We start from the raw sequence: 12,219 nt of genomic DNA, 5'->3' as shown, positions 1-12,219 counted from the left end.
CTATCTCTAGTTTTATTCTTTTATTGCATAAACAGTCAAAGGAAAAACAACACAACAAAGAAATGAAACCAGTTTCTCTAACATAGTAAAGATAGAATCTTAAGACAGTCTGCTGACTTTACTTTTTGGTCTTTTGGCCATTAGCATATTTATGTGGTTCTGTGCATATTTCTGCATATCTCATTTGTTGCTGCCAGTGTGATAAAGAAGGGAATGATGAAGGGAAACTATAACCAGTGCTTATTTCCTACACTATATTTTTGCCTCAATCTAGTGTCTTTCAAGATATCACTAGGTGATCCGTGATTAAAGAGTTTGGTGGTTAGCTAATGTTATGAAAGGTGGGAGCATCTCAGTGCATATTGATATTTTGTTTAACCCACTGTTTCCCAGATGTACTTGACTTTGGAAATGCCCACTGCTTGCCTGACCGCTTGCTTGTCTTTCTTTCCTCCCTCCTCCTTTCCTTTTAGCTTCCTTCATTTCTTTTCTTTCCTTTTTTAAGGATACTTATTAAAAATCTATAGGACAAGTTTCAGGATCATTACTATAAAGTTTATACACACACTGTTTAGGTCTGTTGCTTACGTCCATTTTTTCCTCTTAATCTCCACCTTTTCTAAAGCATAGGATGGGAGATAGAAGGAAAAAGAATAATTTTCAAGTCTTGCTAGCTATACTGATGTCATGTGTAGTGGGAAAGAGGCTTTTTGAAAACAAGATTTGAGATTTGTGTGAGGATTTCAAGAGTTCTTACTGTCTGCATCTTAGGTAGCTCTGAACAAACAGAATTTGCCCAAGCACAATAGAAGTCTTTGGGGAAAGGAGTAGGGTGGATTCAAGGTAAAATGGGGCTTTCACTTTTTACTATAAGTATTTATGTTTTGTTTGAATTTTTCCATTAATGTAAATTTCTTTTGTAATCTTAAAAACAAAGACTGAATTAAAAGATCTTACTAGTTGAGAAGAACTCTATAAAAGGATTACTTATTGCAAGCTTTTGTAAGGACTAGCCTCTTTGTTGTTTTCAAACTCGCTTTGTTTAAAAACATACCAGAAATTGTAAGCCATTTTTTTCAGAAACAAGATTATATGAAGTAAGGTAAATTTGATAGATAAAATTAATATACCTTGTCCTTGCCACCACTGTATCTTGTACATATTTCAATTGTTGCTGTAACTCACGGTGCCATTATTCTCTACTTATGTGTTAAGTGAGGGGCTGTGCTTAATTGTTTCAGCGCCTAACTATGCACCATGCCTAGTATTTAGTAAGCATTTGATAAATGTTTGTTGATACGGGTGTGTGTTGGGGAAGACTTAATTTCACAGTTATTTCTGGGAGAATGCATTAGTGATTGTCACTTTCAAATCTTAAGAGGACTATATTCCTTTGAAAACATTTTTAAAGTTTATTCTAGTTTTGTATTTATATCTGTCCTCTGTCAGAAAGAATTTAAGATAGTATTTATTCATTAGGACACATAATATAAAATAAAGTTTTAAATAAATAAATAAAATAACAAAGTTGGAGGGCTTTGTTACTGCCCATGTGGAAAATTCAATATCAAGTGACAATGACCAAGACAGTATGTCGTTGGCATAATGATAAACATGCAGATTAATAAAGTGGAATTGAGAGATACTTATATTTTTGGTCCATCAATTGTTTTTTACAAAGGTGCTATTATCTATTCATTTGCAATTGTTTATAATAGCTTTATTCATAATAGAAATGAGAAACAATCCAAATGTCCATCAACTAGTAAATGGATAAACAAAACACGGTATGTCCATACATTAGAAAACTCTTCGGCAATTAAAAAAAATTAAAATGGTGATATGTACTATAATATGGATGAACCTCAAAAATACTATGCTAAGTGAAAGATGCCAAATTCCACTCGTATGAAATGTCTGTAATAGAGCTGATCAGAGGAGTTTGGGGGGTTGCGGCAGGGACTGACTTCACGTAGACTTAAGGGGATATTGAGAAGTGAAGGAAACGCTTTGAAATTAGGTTGTAGTGATGATCACACACATCTGTAATTTGACTAAAACATCATTGAACTGTACACTTTCAACAGGTGAATTGCGTGATATGGCAATTGTACCTCAGTATTGTAAAAATAAGAAAGGTGATAAAATGGGACCAATGTATCTCATAAGATCCCCTATATTTCCTTGAGGTGGATAACAAATTTTGCTCTAAATTTTCTAAAGAGACCATTCTAAGATGAGATGTGTTTACTAGTGTTCACAAGATCAAAATTTGTCAGCATTTTAGGAGAAACTACTAATTGTAATTCAAAGAAAACTATATGCTTTCATTCATAGAGTAGCATATTCAACTCTGACCTCAACAACATCCTTGTAGTGAATAACTGAATACTCTCTTTTCTATAATTGTTTCTTAAACCTCCCTTCAGTGTAGTCTAGTGGCTTAACATCAAAGGCGCTTTACTAAGTACAATAATGCTGGGTGAATAGGATGGAGAGCGATAAAAGGACAAAGCCAAGAATGCTGCTCTTTGGTGGTATGTCTTAATCCAGACATGCAGTTTTAGAATAATGAATGGGTGAACTAAATAGATATGTAGCAGCCCTGCAGAAGCTTTTTGTAAAAAATGGAGTAACAGTTAGGTTTAGCATTTTACTCTCAGGCAAGTACCTGGAGTGTAATTATTCTCAGGTATAGGTTAGATATGGGGCCATTTACTTTAATAGCTGGATTGGGAGTATGATTGGCATCCTCTTAGGAATGTTGGGGAGCCTGAGGAGGAAAAGTATCAGATTAGACTGTCCAGCATGTATGAATAGAGGTAGTCTGAAGAAATATGTGCTGATGGGTTATGATTCTCCCTTAGAAGTAATTTTGGCTGTTCTCCAGTACTTAGACCAAGGGATCATTCAGGTTCTGAAGACAGTGTAACATGGCCATAGGTATTAAACTTGGAATAGTGTGGTTTTCATTATAAATTTTCAAAAGTGATACATGTGTGTTATAAAAACATTCTAGCAATTCAATTCAAATATCAAGTATAGAATATGTAGAATAAAAAATTGAAGTCTTTCTTTTCTCTATACCCTTCTTTTTTTAATAAAATTTTTTTTAAGGTTTATTCATCTTTCAGAAAGAGAGAGACAGAGCATGAGGGGTTAAGGGGCAGAGAGAGAGGAAGACACAGAATCCAAAGCAAGCTCCAGGCTCTGAGCTGTCAGCACAGAACCTGATGTGGGGCTCGAACCCACGAACCATGAGATCATGACCTGAGCCGAAGTCGGACACTTAACCGACTGAACCACCCAGGTGCCCCTTCTCTATACCCTTCTTAAATAATATTCTTATTAATGTATATTTAAATTATTTCCAGTTTTAGCTTTTACAGTGCTGTGGTAAACATGCTGGCACAGGGCACTCCTCCATTTAAATAAATATTTGAATGCACACACACATGCACACACACACATACATACACACAATTGCGTGTACACACATTTATGTATATGTGTATATGTTCATATATATGTATATATTATCACTTTAGTAACAGCTATCACCTGTTCTATACCTCATATTTTATTTTAATACACCAGTATTTTTTACTTTATATTTTAAAATAATTTCTTTATACTACTACAAATGTTCAATTTTATATTTGTAATTCTGGTCTTGTTCCAGTCATGTGAAAGTATCTGAACAACCATTTGTTAAATTAACTAAAGGACAACTTGAGCCTGAGTCTTTTGGCTTTATTATGTAAGTACAATAGTTTATTTAGTAAGAAGAAAATGTTAATTGCAGTAACTTAGTTGAAGTTTCTTATGTTTGGAAAACACTTTTTTTCATTATTTTTTATTTTAGTGTTTAGAGAGAGAGAGAGAGAGAGAGAGAGAGAGAGAGAGAGAGAGAAGGCATGTGAGTGGGGGTAGGGCAGAGAGAGAGAGTCCTAAGCAGGTTCTGTACTGTCAGTGCAGAGATACAGGGCTTGATCTCACAAACCCGTGGGATCATGACCTGAGTGGAAATCAAGCTTAACCAACTTGGCCACCCAGGTGCCCTGAAAAGTGTTTGTTTTATAATATCCTGAGAATGTTAGCCTTTTTATCTTTAAGAAATAATTTTACCTTATAATTAACTTTGCAAATTACTTCTGAATAATATCTTGATTTAGGCTTTTGATTCCAGTTGGGTTGTAGAAGGTGGTGGCAGGACATTGTGACCTCTGTAACAACTTAAATAAATTGCAAAAATCATTGTTGCAATGATCTGTTATTACATAATAAATTGCCCCAACACTTAGTGGTTTAAAACAACAATTGTTTTATATAGCTATGATTCTGTGGATTGGCAATTAAGGCAGATCTCAGCTGGGTGATTTTTCTGTTCTTTGTTGCATTGAATGACATCACTGGATAGTATTTAGCTGGTGGATGAATTGCTTTGCAGGATCCAAGATATTTTTACAGATATATATGGTGCCTGGGCGGAGGTGGAATTCTGGACTTGCTTGACCTTTCTAGCATGGTAGTCTTAAAGCAGCCAGACTTCTAATATTTTGGCTGGGGGCTTGTACAGAGAATTTTCCAAGAGATAGGAAGTAGAAAGACCAGTATCTTAAGGCCTAAAACTGGACACTGGCACCACATCTCTTCTATATTCTGTTGATCAAAGCAATCCCAGTGTTCTCTCAGTTTCAGTGAAAGGGTTTATAGTCATCACCTCTCAATGGAAAAAGTATCAGAGAATTTGTGACCATTTTAAATTTATCACCATCTACCCTCTACCCACAAATTATTTACATTCCTTCTACTTTGAAAATATATTCAATCCTTTCCAAAAATGCAAAATTGTTACCCTACTGTGGCTGTAGCCTCAAGCTTAAGGTCCAGGATATTGCCATTTAAATCAGGTCCCAGATGTAGCTCCTTAGATGTAGTTCTTTGCAAGAGACAAGTTATTTACTCAACAAATAACGGAGAAGCAGACATAGAGTAACTGTGGTAAGCATTCCATTCAAAAATGGGGAAACAGGAGGCATGTAACCTTCACTGGTCCATAGTAATTTTGAAATTCTGATGTTGACAGTTTCTTTAGTAGAGCCATTCTTAATCCTTGAAAATGATTATCCATGACTTCCGGCCTTACCTATAAATTCTGTCATTTTTATTTTTCTGTAAGAAATGGTTCATGTTTATAATTGGTGGTCTTTCCAGCCTTGCTTCCTGTTTGTAGAAGCGTGAGAGTCTAAAAGTGTATTTTCATTTTATACTCTCTCTCCTGCTTTCAATCCAATTTCACATAATTCTTTTAAAATTATTATAAGACATTGATGTGTCAAATTATAATCCACACCTTTGGAAGCCACACCCACATTTGTTTTTAAGATAGGCTTTTTTTCTACTTGAGACTGAGAGTCCATGTGTTACAAAACAATACCCATAAAATTCTTAGAAGCTTTTCTATTTGAAAGAGCCCAAAAGGCATGCTTCCAAGATTCCTAGAGGCCTTTTATCTAGAAAAGATAGTCTAAGAAGCACATTCTTAAGAGTTTTAGAACTGAATTAGATACAACTTTAAATTATTTTCCACTTCTACTACAGTATTTTTAGAGTCATACTGTAATTGTTATCCTGAAACCATGCTTTACTGGTAGCAAACCCTAGACTTCATATTTACTCTGAAGCTATTTCTTTTCAGTCTGGAGAGAATGGGGATAATTATTCTTTTGAAAGGGCAAGACCTGGCTCCTTTATCTTTCCTCTAAATTCTGCTTGAAAATGAAACAATTCTTTTGTTAGCTCTTCTCTGTCTATGTATACGTTAGTACACACAGCTAAAAGAGACTAATACTTTGAATCTTCTGCCTAGAAATCTCCTTACCCAAATCTACCACTTTATTGGGTATATTTTCTCTTTTCTATGTTATGCAAGTAAGTGTTGCATACCACTGTGTAAGAGGGGTTGTAATTTCCTTCTGTTAACGTGTTCACTAATGTACTTCAAGCTTTTATTAACAGTCTTCTTGAGGCTCTTCCAGCTTTTGCTTCCCACCTGGTCCCAAAACCAATGCCATATGTTTTAAGATTTTTATTATGGGACCCCACTTCCCTGTACCAGAATCTGTTATGGTTCTCTGTTTCCATACCAAATTATCTAAAAATGTATAATCTTAAAACAATAACCATTTTGTTGTACCTCATATTTGTGGGTAATGAACAGGGAAGGCTCAGCTGGTGGTTATTCTTCACTGTGTAGCATCAGCTGAGGTTAGTTGGTGGGCATTCAGCTGTAATGTGGGCTGGTTTGGAGGGTCCAAGACAGCTTTATGGTATTTTGACAAGGATCACTCAAAAGTTAGTTTTAGCTAGATCTTTGAACCAGAGTGCCTGCACTTGGATTCTCCAGTATGACAGTCTTGCCATAGTTAGACTATGATGACAATAGCACAAAAGACGGGAAGGAAGAAACAGATATATCCTGCTGTAAAATTCTTATACGTGAAGTGGTACGGCATTATTATAAGTTAAATTGTGATATGTTAGGGGCATCTGGGTGGCTCAGTCGGTTGAATGTCCAACTTCAGCTCAGGTTATGATTTCACAGTTCATGAGTTCGAGCTCTACATCGAGCTCTGTGCTAATAGCTCAGAGCCTGCTTAGGATTCTGTGTCTCCTCCTCTCTCTCTACACCTTCCCCACTTGTGCGCTCACTCTCTCTCTCTCTCTCTCTCTCTCTCTCTCTCGCTCTCTCAAAAATAAATAAACATTTTTTAAAAATTGTGATGTGTTAAAGGTCTATATTTTAAACACCAGAGCAACCATTATAATTCTCAAAGAAACAGGTATATCCAATAAGCCAAGAGTGGAGATAAAATGAAATGGTAATGATAAATGAAATGAAATAGTAATTCCAAACAAGGCAATAAAAAATGGGAAAAGGAAACAGAACAGTTTGGGACAAACAGAAAATAAGATGATTAATTCAAATTCAACCATATAACATAATTACATTAAGTGTAAATGATCTGAATACTGTACAGGCAGAGATCATCAGGCTAGATAAAAAAGCAAGACCTATTAACTGCATACTTTCTACAAGAAACCCTCTTCAAATATGAACTCACAGATTAAAAGAATTGAAAAAGATATACCATAACAACACTAATATTAAGAAAACTGGACTTCCTGTATTAATATCCAACAAAATAGGCTTCAAATCAAGGAATATTACTAGTGATACTGAGAGATATTTTCTGCTGATAGAACAAACTCATCAAAAGAATATCATAATTCTAAATGTCTTTGAGCCCAATAATGGAGCTTCAAAATATTTGAAGCAAAAACTAACAGAAAAGAAAGGGTAAGTAGACGTGACTACAGTTATAGATAGTTTTGAACACTTCTCAGCAATTGATATAGGCAGAATATCAATTAAAATATACAAATCTGCAACAACACTTAATGAATTGGACTTCATTGACATTTATAGAATACTGCACTCAATAATAGAATGCACATTCTTTTCAAGTATGTGTGGAATTTTTATCAAGGTAAATCATTTGTCAGGTCATAAAACAAGATTTTAAAGAATTAAAATCATACAGAGTATGCTCTCTCACTATTACTGTATTGAATTAGAAATGAGTAAGTGTGGAATACCTAGAATTCTTCCCCAAAATATTTGGAAATGAAACAACATACCTTTAAATAAACCATGGTTCGAAGAGAAATCACAAGGAAAATAAGAAAATATATTTGAACTGAATGAAGATGAAAGCACATCATACCATATTCATGTAGCTTAAAGCGGTGCTTAGAGGAAAATCTATAGCTTTAAAATACTAACATTAGAAATGAAAGGCCTAAAATTTTCTGAGCTTTCACTTTAAGAAAATGGAAAAATAAAATCCAAAGTAAGTAGAAAGTAGAAAATAAGTAGAAATTGATAAAAGAGAAGTTTACAGACAAATAATAGAGAAAAATAATGAAACCAAAAGCTGTTTTTGCTATTTTTTAACAGATCAGGATAGTTGGCTTTCTTTTGTGGCAGTTCAGTGATTTTAGAATATTCCTAGATATATGAAGTTAAACTCATCAGTGTCTTAAGGTCTAGGTCCAGAAACTGGTGTCATGTCATAGTCACCACATTTTATTGGTCAAAGAAGTTACAGAAGTGACCCATATTCAAGGTGAGGGAAGGGCATATATGCCTATTTTTCAGTGGGGGGAGTTTTAAAATATTTGTGTTACTCTTAACCACAGCCATATTTATTGAAGATCTCAGAGAGTTGTGAAAGCAAAGACGACAAAATGAACTGAGATTTCAGAAATGGAAGAGCCCATATGAGCTAAGAATACTGACAGTCATTTTTCCTAAGTGTATTTGCCCAAAATGGACACTGGCTAAAGATCAAGCTTGCTATGGAGGTAAGACTTTACTAGGGGAAAGAGAAACCATTGGTGTTTTGATGGTCATATAGTCTGGCATGATGAACTGTAAACCAGAGTCCTCAGACATACAGCTAGCTTCCCCCATGGGTTGTTAACTGAACCTTGGGGCAGGAAGGGAGGCTAGGAAGTTGAGGTGGAAATATACAGAGAAATTTTCTGTAATCTCATAGTGCTTAGGAGAGAGTCTACATGGGATGGTGGTGGGATGCAGTTGCTATAAACCACACAATTGATTTCATATTTGAGACATCCTATACCAGAGTACACTGATCGAATTGAAGAGATCATCTCCTCACCCTACCTGTCTAATATAGGAAAAGATGGGCCCTCACTGGGAAAAAATAATACCTACCACAGTTTTATGTTTCTTACATTCACGGTATTAAGAATACACTAAAAAGTTATATGACATGTGAAAAGTAAAAATCTATCAAACAGCCCAAGAAAGAAGAGAAAATAGAAGCAGATCCACCAATGGCACTGATAATAGGAGTTATCAAACAACAATTTTATCGTCGTATGAATATATAAAGGAAATAAAAGAAACAGCTAAATAGAGGAAAAGACAAAGAATGGCAACAGAATGGTGGGATCTAGAGCTAAAAAATGTAATCTGAAATTAAGATTTGAGTTTAATAGTAAAGTAAGCACAGTTAAAAAATAAACAACTGGAATTAGTAAACTGAAGGACAGTTCAATGGGAAAATGTACAAGGTGAAGCATGGGTGGGGGGAAAGAATGGAAAGAACAAAACAGGTTAAGAGACATATGGATTGAATCATTTCACCTAATCTACATATCATTGGAGTACTGGGAGGAAAGAAGAAGCAAAACCAATATTTGAAAAGATAGTGACCAAAGATTTTCCAAGCTGATGAAAGATAGCCATCCACAGATTCAAGAAATACAAAAAAAACTTAGTGAACTCCAAGCAATATTATATAAAGAAAACCATATGTAAGTATAACATAATGAAACTCAGGAAGAGCAGATATAAAGAGAAAATCTTAAAATAACCCAAGGAAAGAAACCATAGTAACTTGAAAGGAACAATGATAAGATTGATGGCAGATTGTTCTACAGAAATTATTAAAATCAGAGAACAATGGAATAACATCTTTAAAGTTTAAGTGCAGAAAGGAAAAATACTGCTAACCTGAAACTTTATGCCCAGCAAAGTGTTTTTTAAATGAAGACAAAGACAGTTTTAGACAAAAGGTGGGAGACTTTATCACAGGTAGAACCATAGTACAGTAATACTAAAGGAAGGTATTCAGTCTGAAGAAAAATGATCCCAATTGGAACCATAGAACTTTAGGGGAAAAAAATGAAAAGCATAAATATGTGAGTAAATATAAAAGATTTTTGCCTATTTAAAGCCATAATAACAATGTCTTTCAGGCTTAAAACATATGTAGAAATAAATTAAATGAAAACAGTAGAACAAATTGCAGATAGGTATAAATGGAGTTAAACCAATTATTGTCTTGTATAGGAAGTGGTAAAAGTCAAGTTTTGTAATTCAAGGAAGTATTTGTAATCTCTGTGATAATTTCATGAGAAACTACAAAGATGTTTGAACAAAAAGCTAACAGAAACAATCCTAAAATTTATATGGAATCACAAAGGACCCTGAATAGCCAAAGTAATCTCGAAATAGAAAAAGCAAAGCTGAAGGTATCACAATTCCAGCCTTCAAGTTATATTATACAGCTGTAGTTATCAAAACCGTATGGTAATGGCACAAAAATAAACGCATAGATAAATGGAACAGAATAGAGAACCAAGAAATAAACCCATTATCTGGTCAATTAATCTTCGATAAAACAGGAAAGAATATCCAATGGGAAAAAGACAGTCTCTTCACCAAATTTTCAGAAAACTGGTCAGCTACATGTAAAAGGATTAAAGTGGATCATTTTCTTACACCATACAGAAAAATAAATTTGAAATAAGTTAAAGACCTAAATGTGAGAATTAAAACCATAAAAATTCTAGAAGGGGGCATAGGCAGTTATATCTCCTTTGGCCGTAGAACATTTTTCTAGATATGCCTCCTAAAACAAGGGAAAGAAAAGCAAAAATAAACTATTAGGACCATAGCAAAATAAAAAGCTTCTGCACAGCAAAGGAAAGAATCATTAAAATTAAAAGACAGCCTACAGGGGCGCCTGGGTGGCGCAGTCGGTTAAGCGTCCGACTTCAGCCAGGTCACGATCTCGCGGCCCGTGAGTTCGAGCCCCGCGTCGGGCTCTGGGCTGATGGCTCAGAGCCTGGAGCCTGTTTCCGATTCTGTGTCTCCCTCTCTCTCTGCTCCTCCCCCGTTCATGCTCTGTCTCTCTCTGTCCCAAAAATAAATAAACGTTGAAAAAAAAAAAAATTTTTAAAAGACAGCCTACAGAAGTGGAGAAGATACTTGCAAATGACATAACCAATAAAGGGTTAATATCCAAAGTCTGTAAAGAACTGATACAACTCAACACCCAGAAAACAAATAATCCAGTTAAAAAATGGGCAGAAGACACGAACAGACACTTCTCCAAAGAAGACACCCAGGTGGCCAAGAGACACGTGAAAATATGCTCAATATCATTCGTTATCAGAGAAACGCAAATCAAAACTACAGCGAGGTATCATCTCAACCCTGTCAGAATGGCTAAAATCAACAATATAGGAGATGGCATGTGTTGGCGAAGTTGTGGAGAAAAAGGAACCCTCCTGCACTGTTGGTGGGAATGCAAACTGGTGCAGATTCTGTGCAAAACTATATTGTACACCTGAATCTAATATAACACTGTGTGTTAACTATATTGGAATTTTAAAAAATGCTAACAATAGATAAAATGCAGTAATAAAAATTTATTAATTGAAAGAAGAAAAAAGATTAGATGGAATGAATATAAAACCAATAAGGTATTTTTTTTTTTAAATTTTTTTTTTCAACGTTTATTTATTTTTGGTACAGAGAGAGACAGAGCATGAACAGGGGAGGGGCAGAGAGAGAGGGAGACACAGAATCGGAAACAGGCTCCAGGCTCTGAGCCATCAGCCCAGAGCCCGACGCGGGGCTCGAACTCACGGACCGCGAGATCGTGACCTGGCTGAAGTCGGACGCTTAACCGACTGCGCCACCCAGGCGCCCCAATAAGGTATTTTAAATATCAGTATCTGATTACATATACATAGGTTTAGTCCTCCAACTAAAAGCCAAAAAGTTTTGAACTACATTTAAAAAAAAGACCCAACTATATCTAGTTTGCACAAGATATATTATATAGAAGAATATGGGAAGAAAAGGTACACTGTGCAAACACTAAAAGAAATCTGATATATTAATATCAGATAAAGTAGACTTTAAAGCAAGAAGTTTTATGGAAGATAAAGGGAGAATTTTATGATGATAAAAGGGTCAATTCAATAGGAAGACAGAATAGTTCTAAATTTGTATGTTCCTGACAATTTAACTCCAAAATATGTAAAGCTAAAATTCACAGGACAACAAGGAGAAATCATGATTTCACCATCCTATTTGGAGAATTTAATAACCTTCTTTGAACCACTAGATATAATAAGCAGATTTTTAAAAATCATAAAGGTTATGGATGTTTAACAATACTGTTAACCAACTTGACCTATTGCTGTTATAGAATGTTATTCTCAACTCTTGCAGACTACAATACACTACAAGTGTACAAGAAACTTTTACCAAAATAGAACATATGCTGAGCTAAAAAGCAAATCTCAACAAATGTAAAAGATTGAAAT

The 12,219-nt window shown here is 34.9% G+C and overlaps 1 protein-coding gene across 23 annotated transcripts in view; it reads left to right on the top strand.

The window, feature by feature from the left end:
• The window catches only part of ZNF438 (zinc finger protein 438), a 178,118-nt gene that overhangs the window by 65,945 nt on the left and 99,954 nt on the right, over positions 1–12,219 (top strand). For 10 of the 23 annotated variants that reach the window (XM_045061095.1, XM_019834156.3, XM_011283662.4 and 7 more), the window contains one exon: positions 8,266–8,430. The exons of 7 other annotated variants lie outside the window; for them this stretch is intronic. The gene's annotated coding sequence lies outside the window, so the exon portion shown is untranslated. Of the gene's footprint in view, positions 1–3,293; positions 3,311–3,682; positions 3,761–8,265; positions 8,431–11,584; positions 11,604–12,219 lie in introns of those variants that run through there. 6 more of the 23 variants (XM_045061085.1, XM_045061090.1, XM_045061091.1 and 3 more) reach the window with 4 other exon arrangements.

The sequence above is a fragment of the Felis catus genome, chromosome B4 (genome assembly GCF_018350175.1).
Source record: "Felis catus isolate Fca126 chromosome B4, F.catus_Fca126_mat1.0, whole genome shotgun sequence".
NCBI lineage: Eukaryota > Metazoa > Chordata > Mammalia > Carnivora > Felidae > Felis > Felis catus.
Note: the sequence above shows the minus strand (reverse complement) of the source record. Positions and strands in the feature narration are given on the sequence as shown.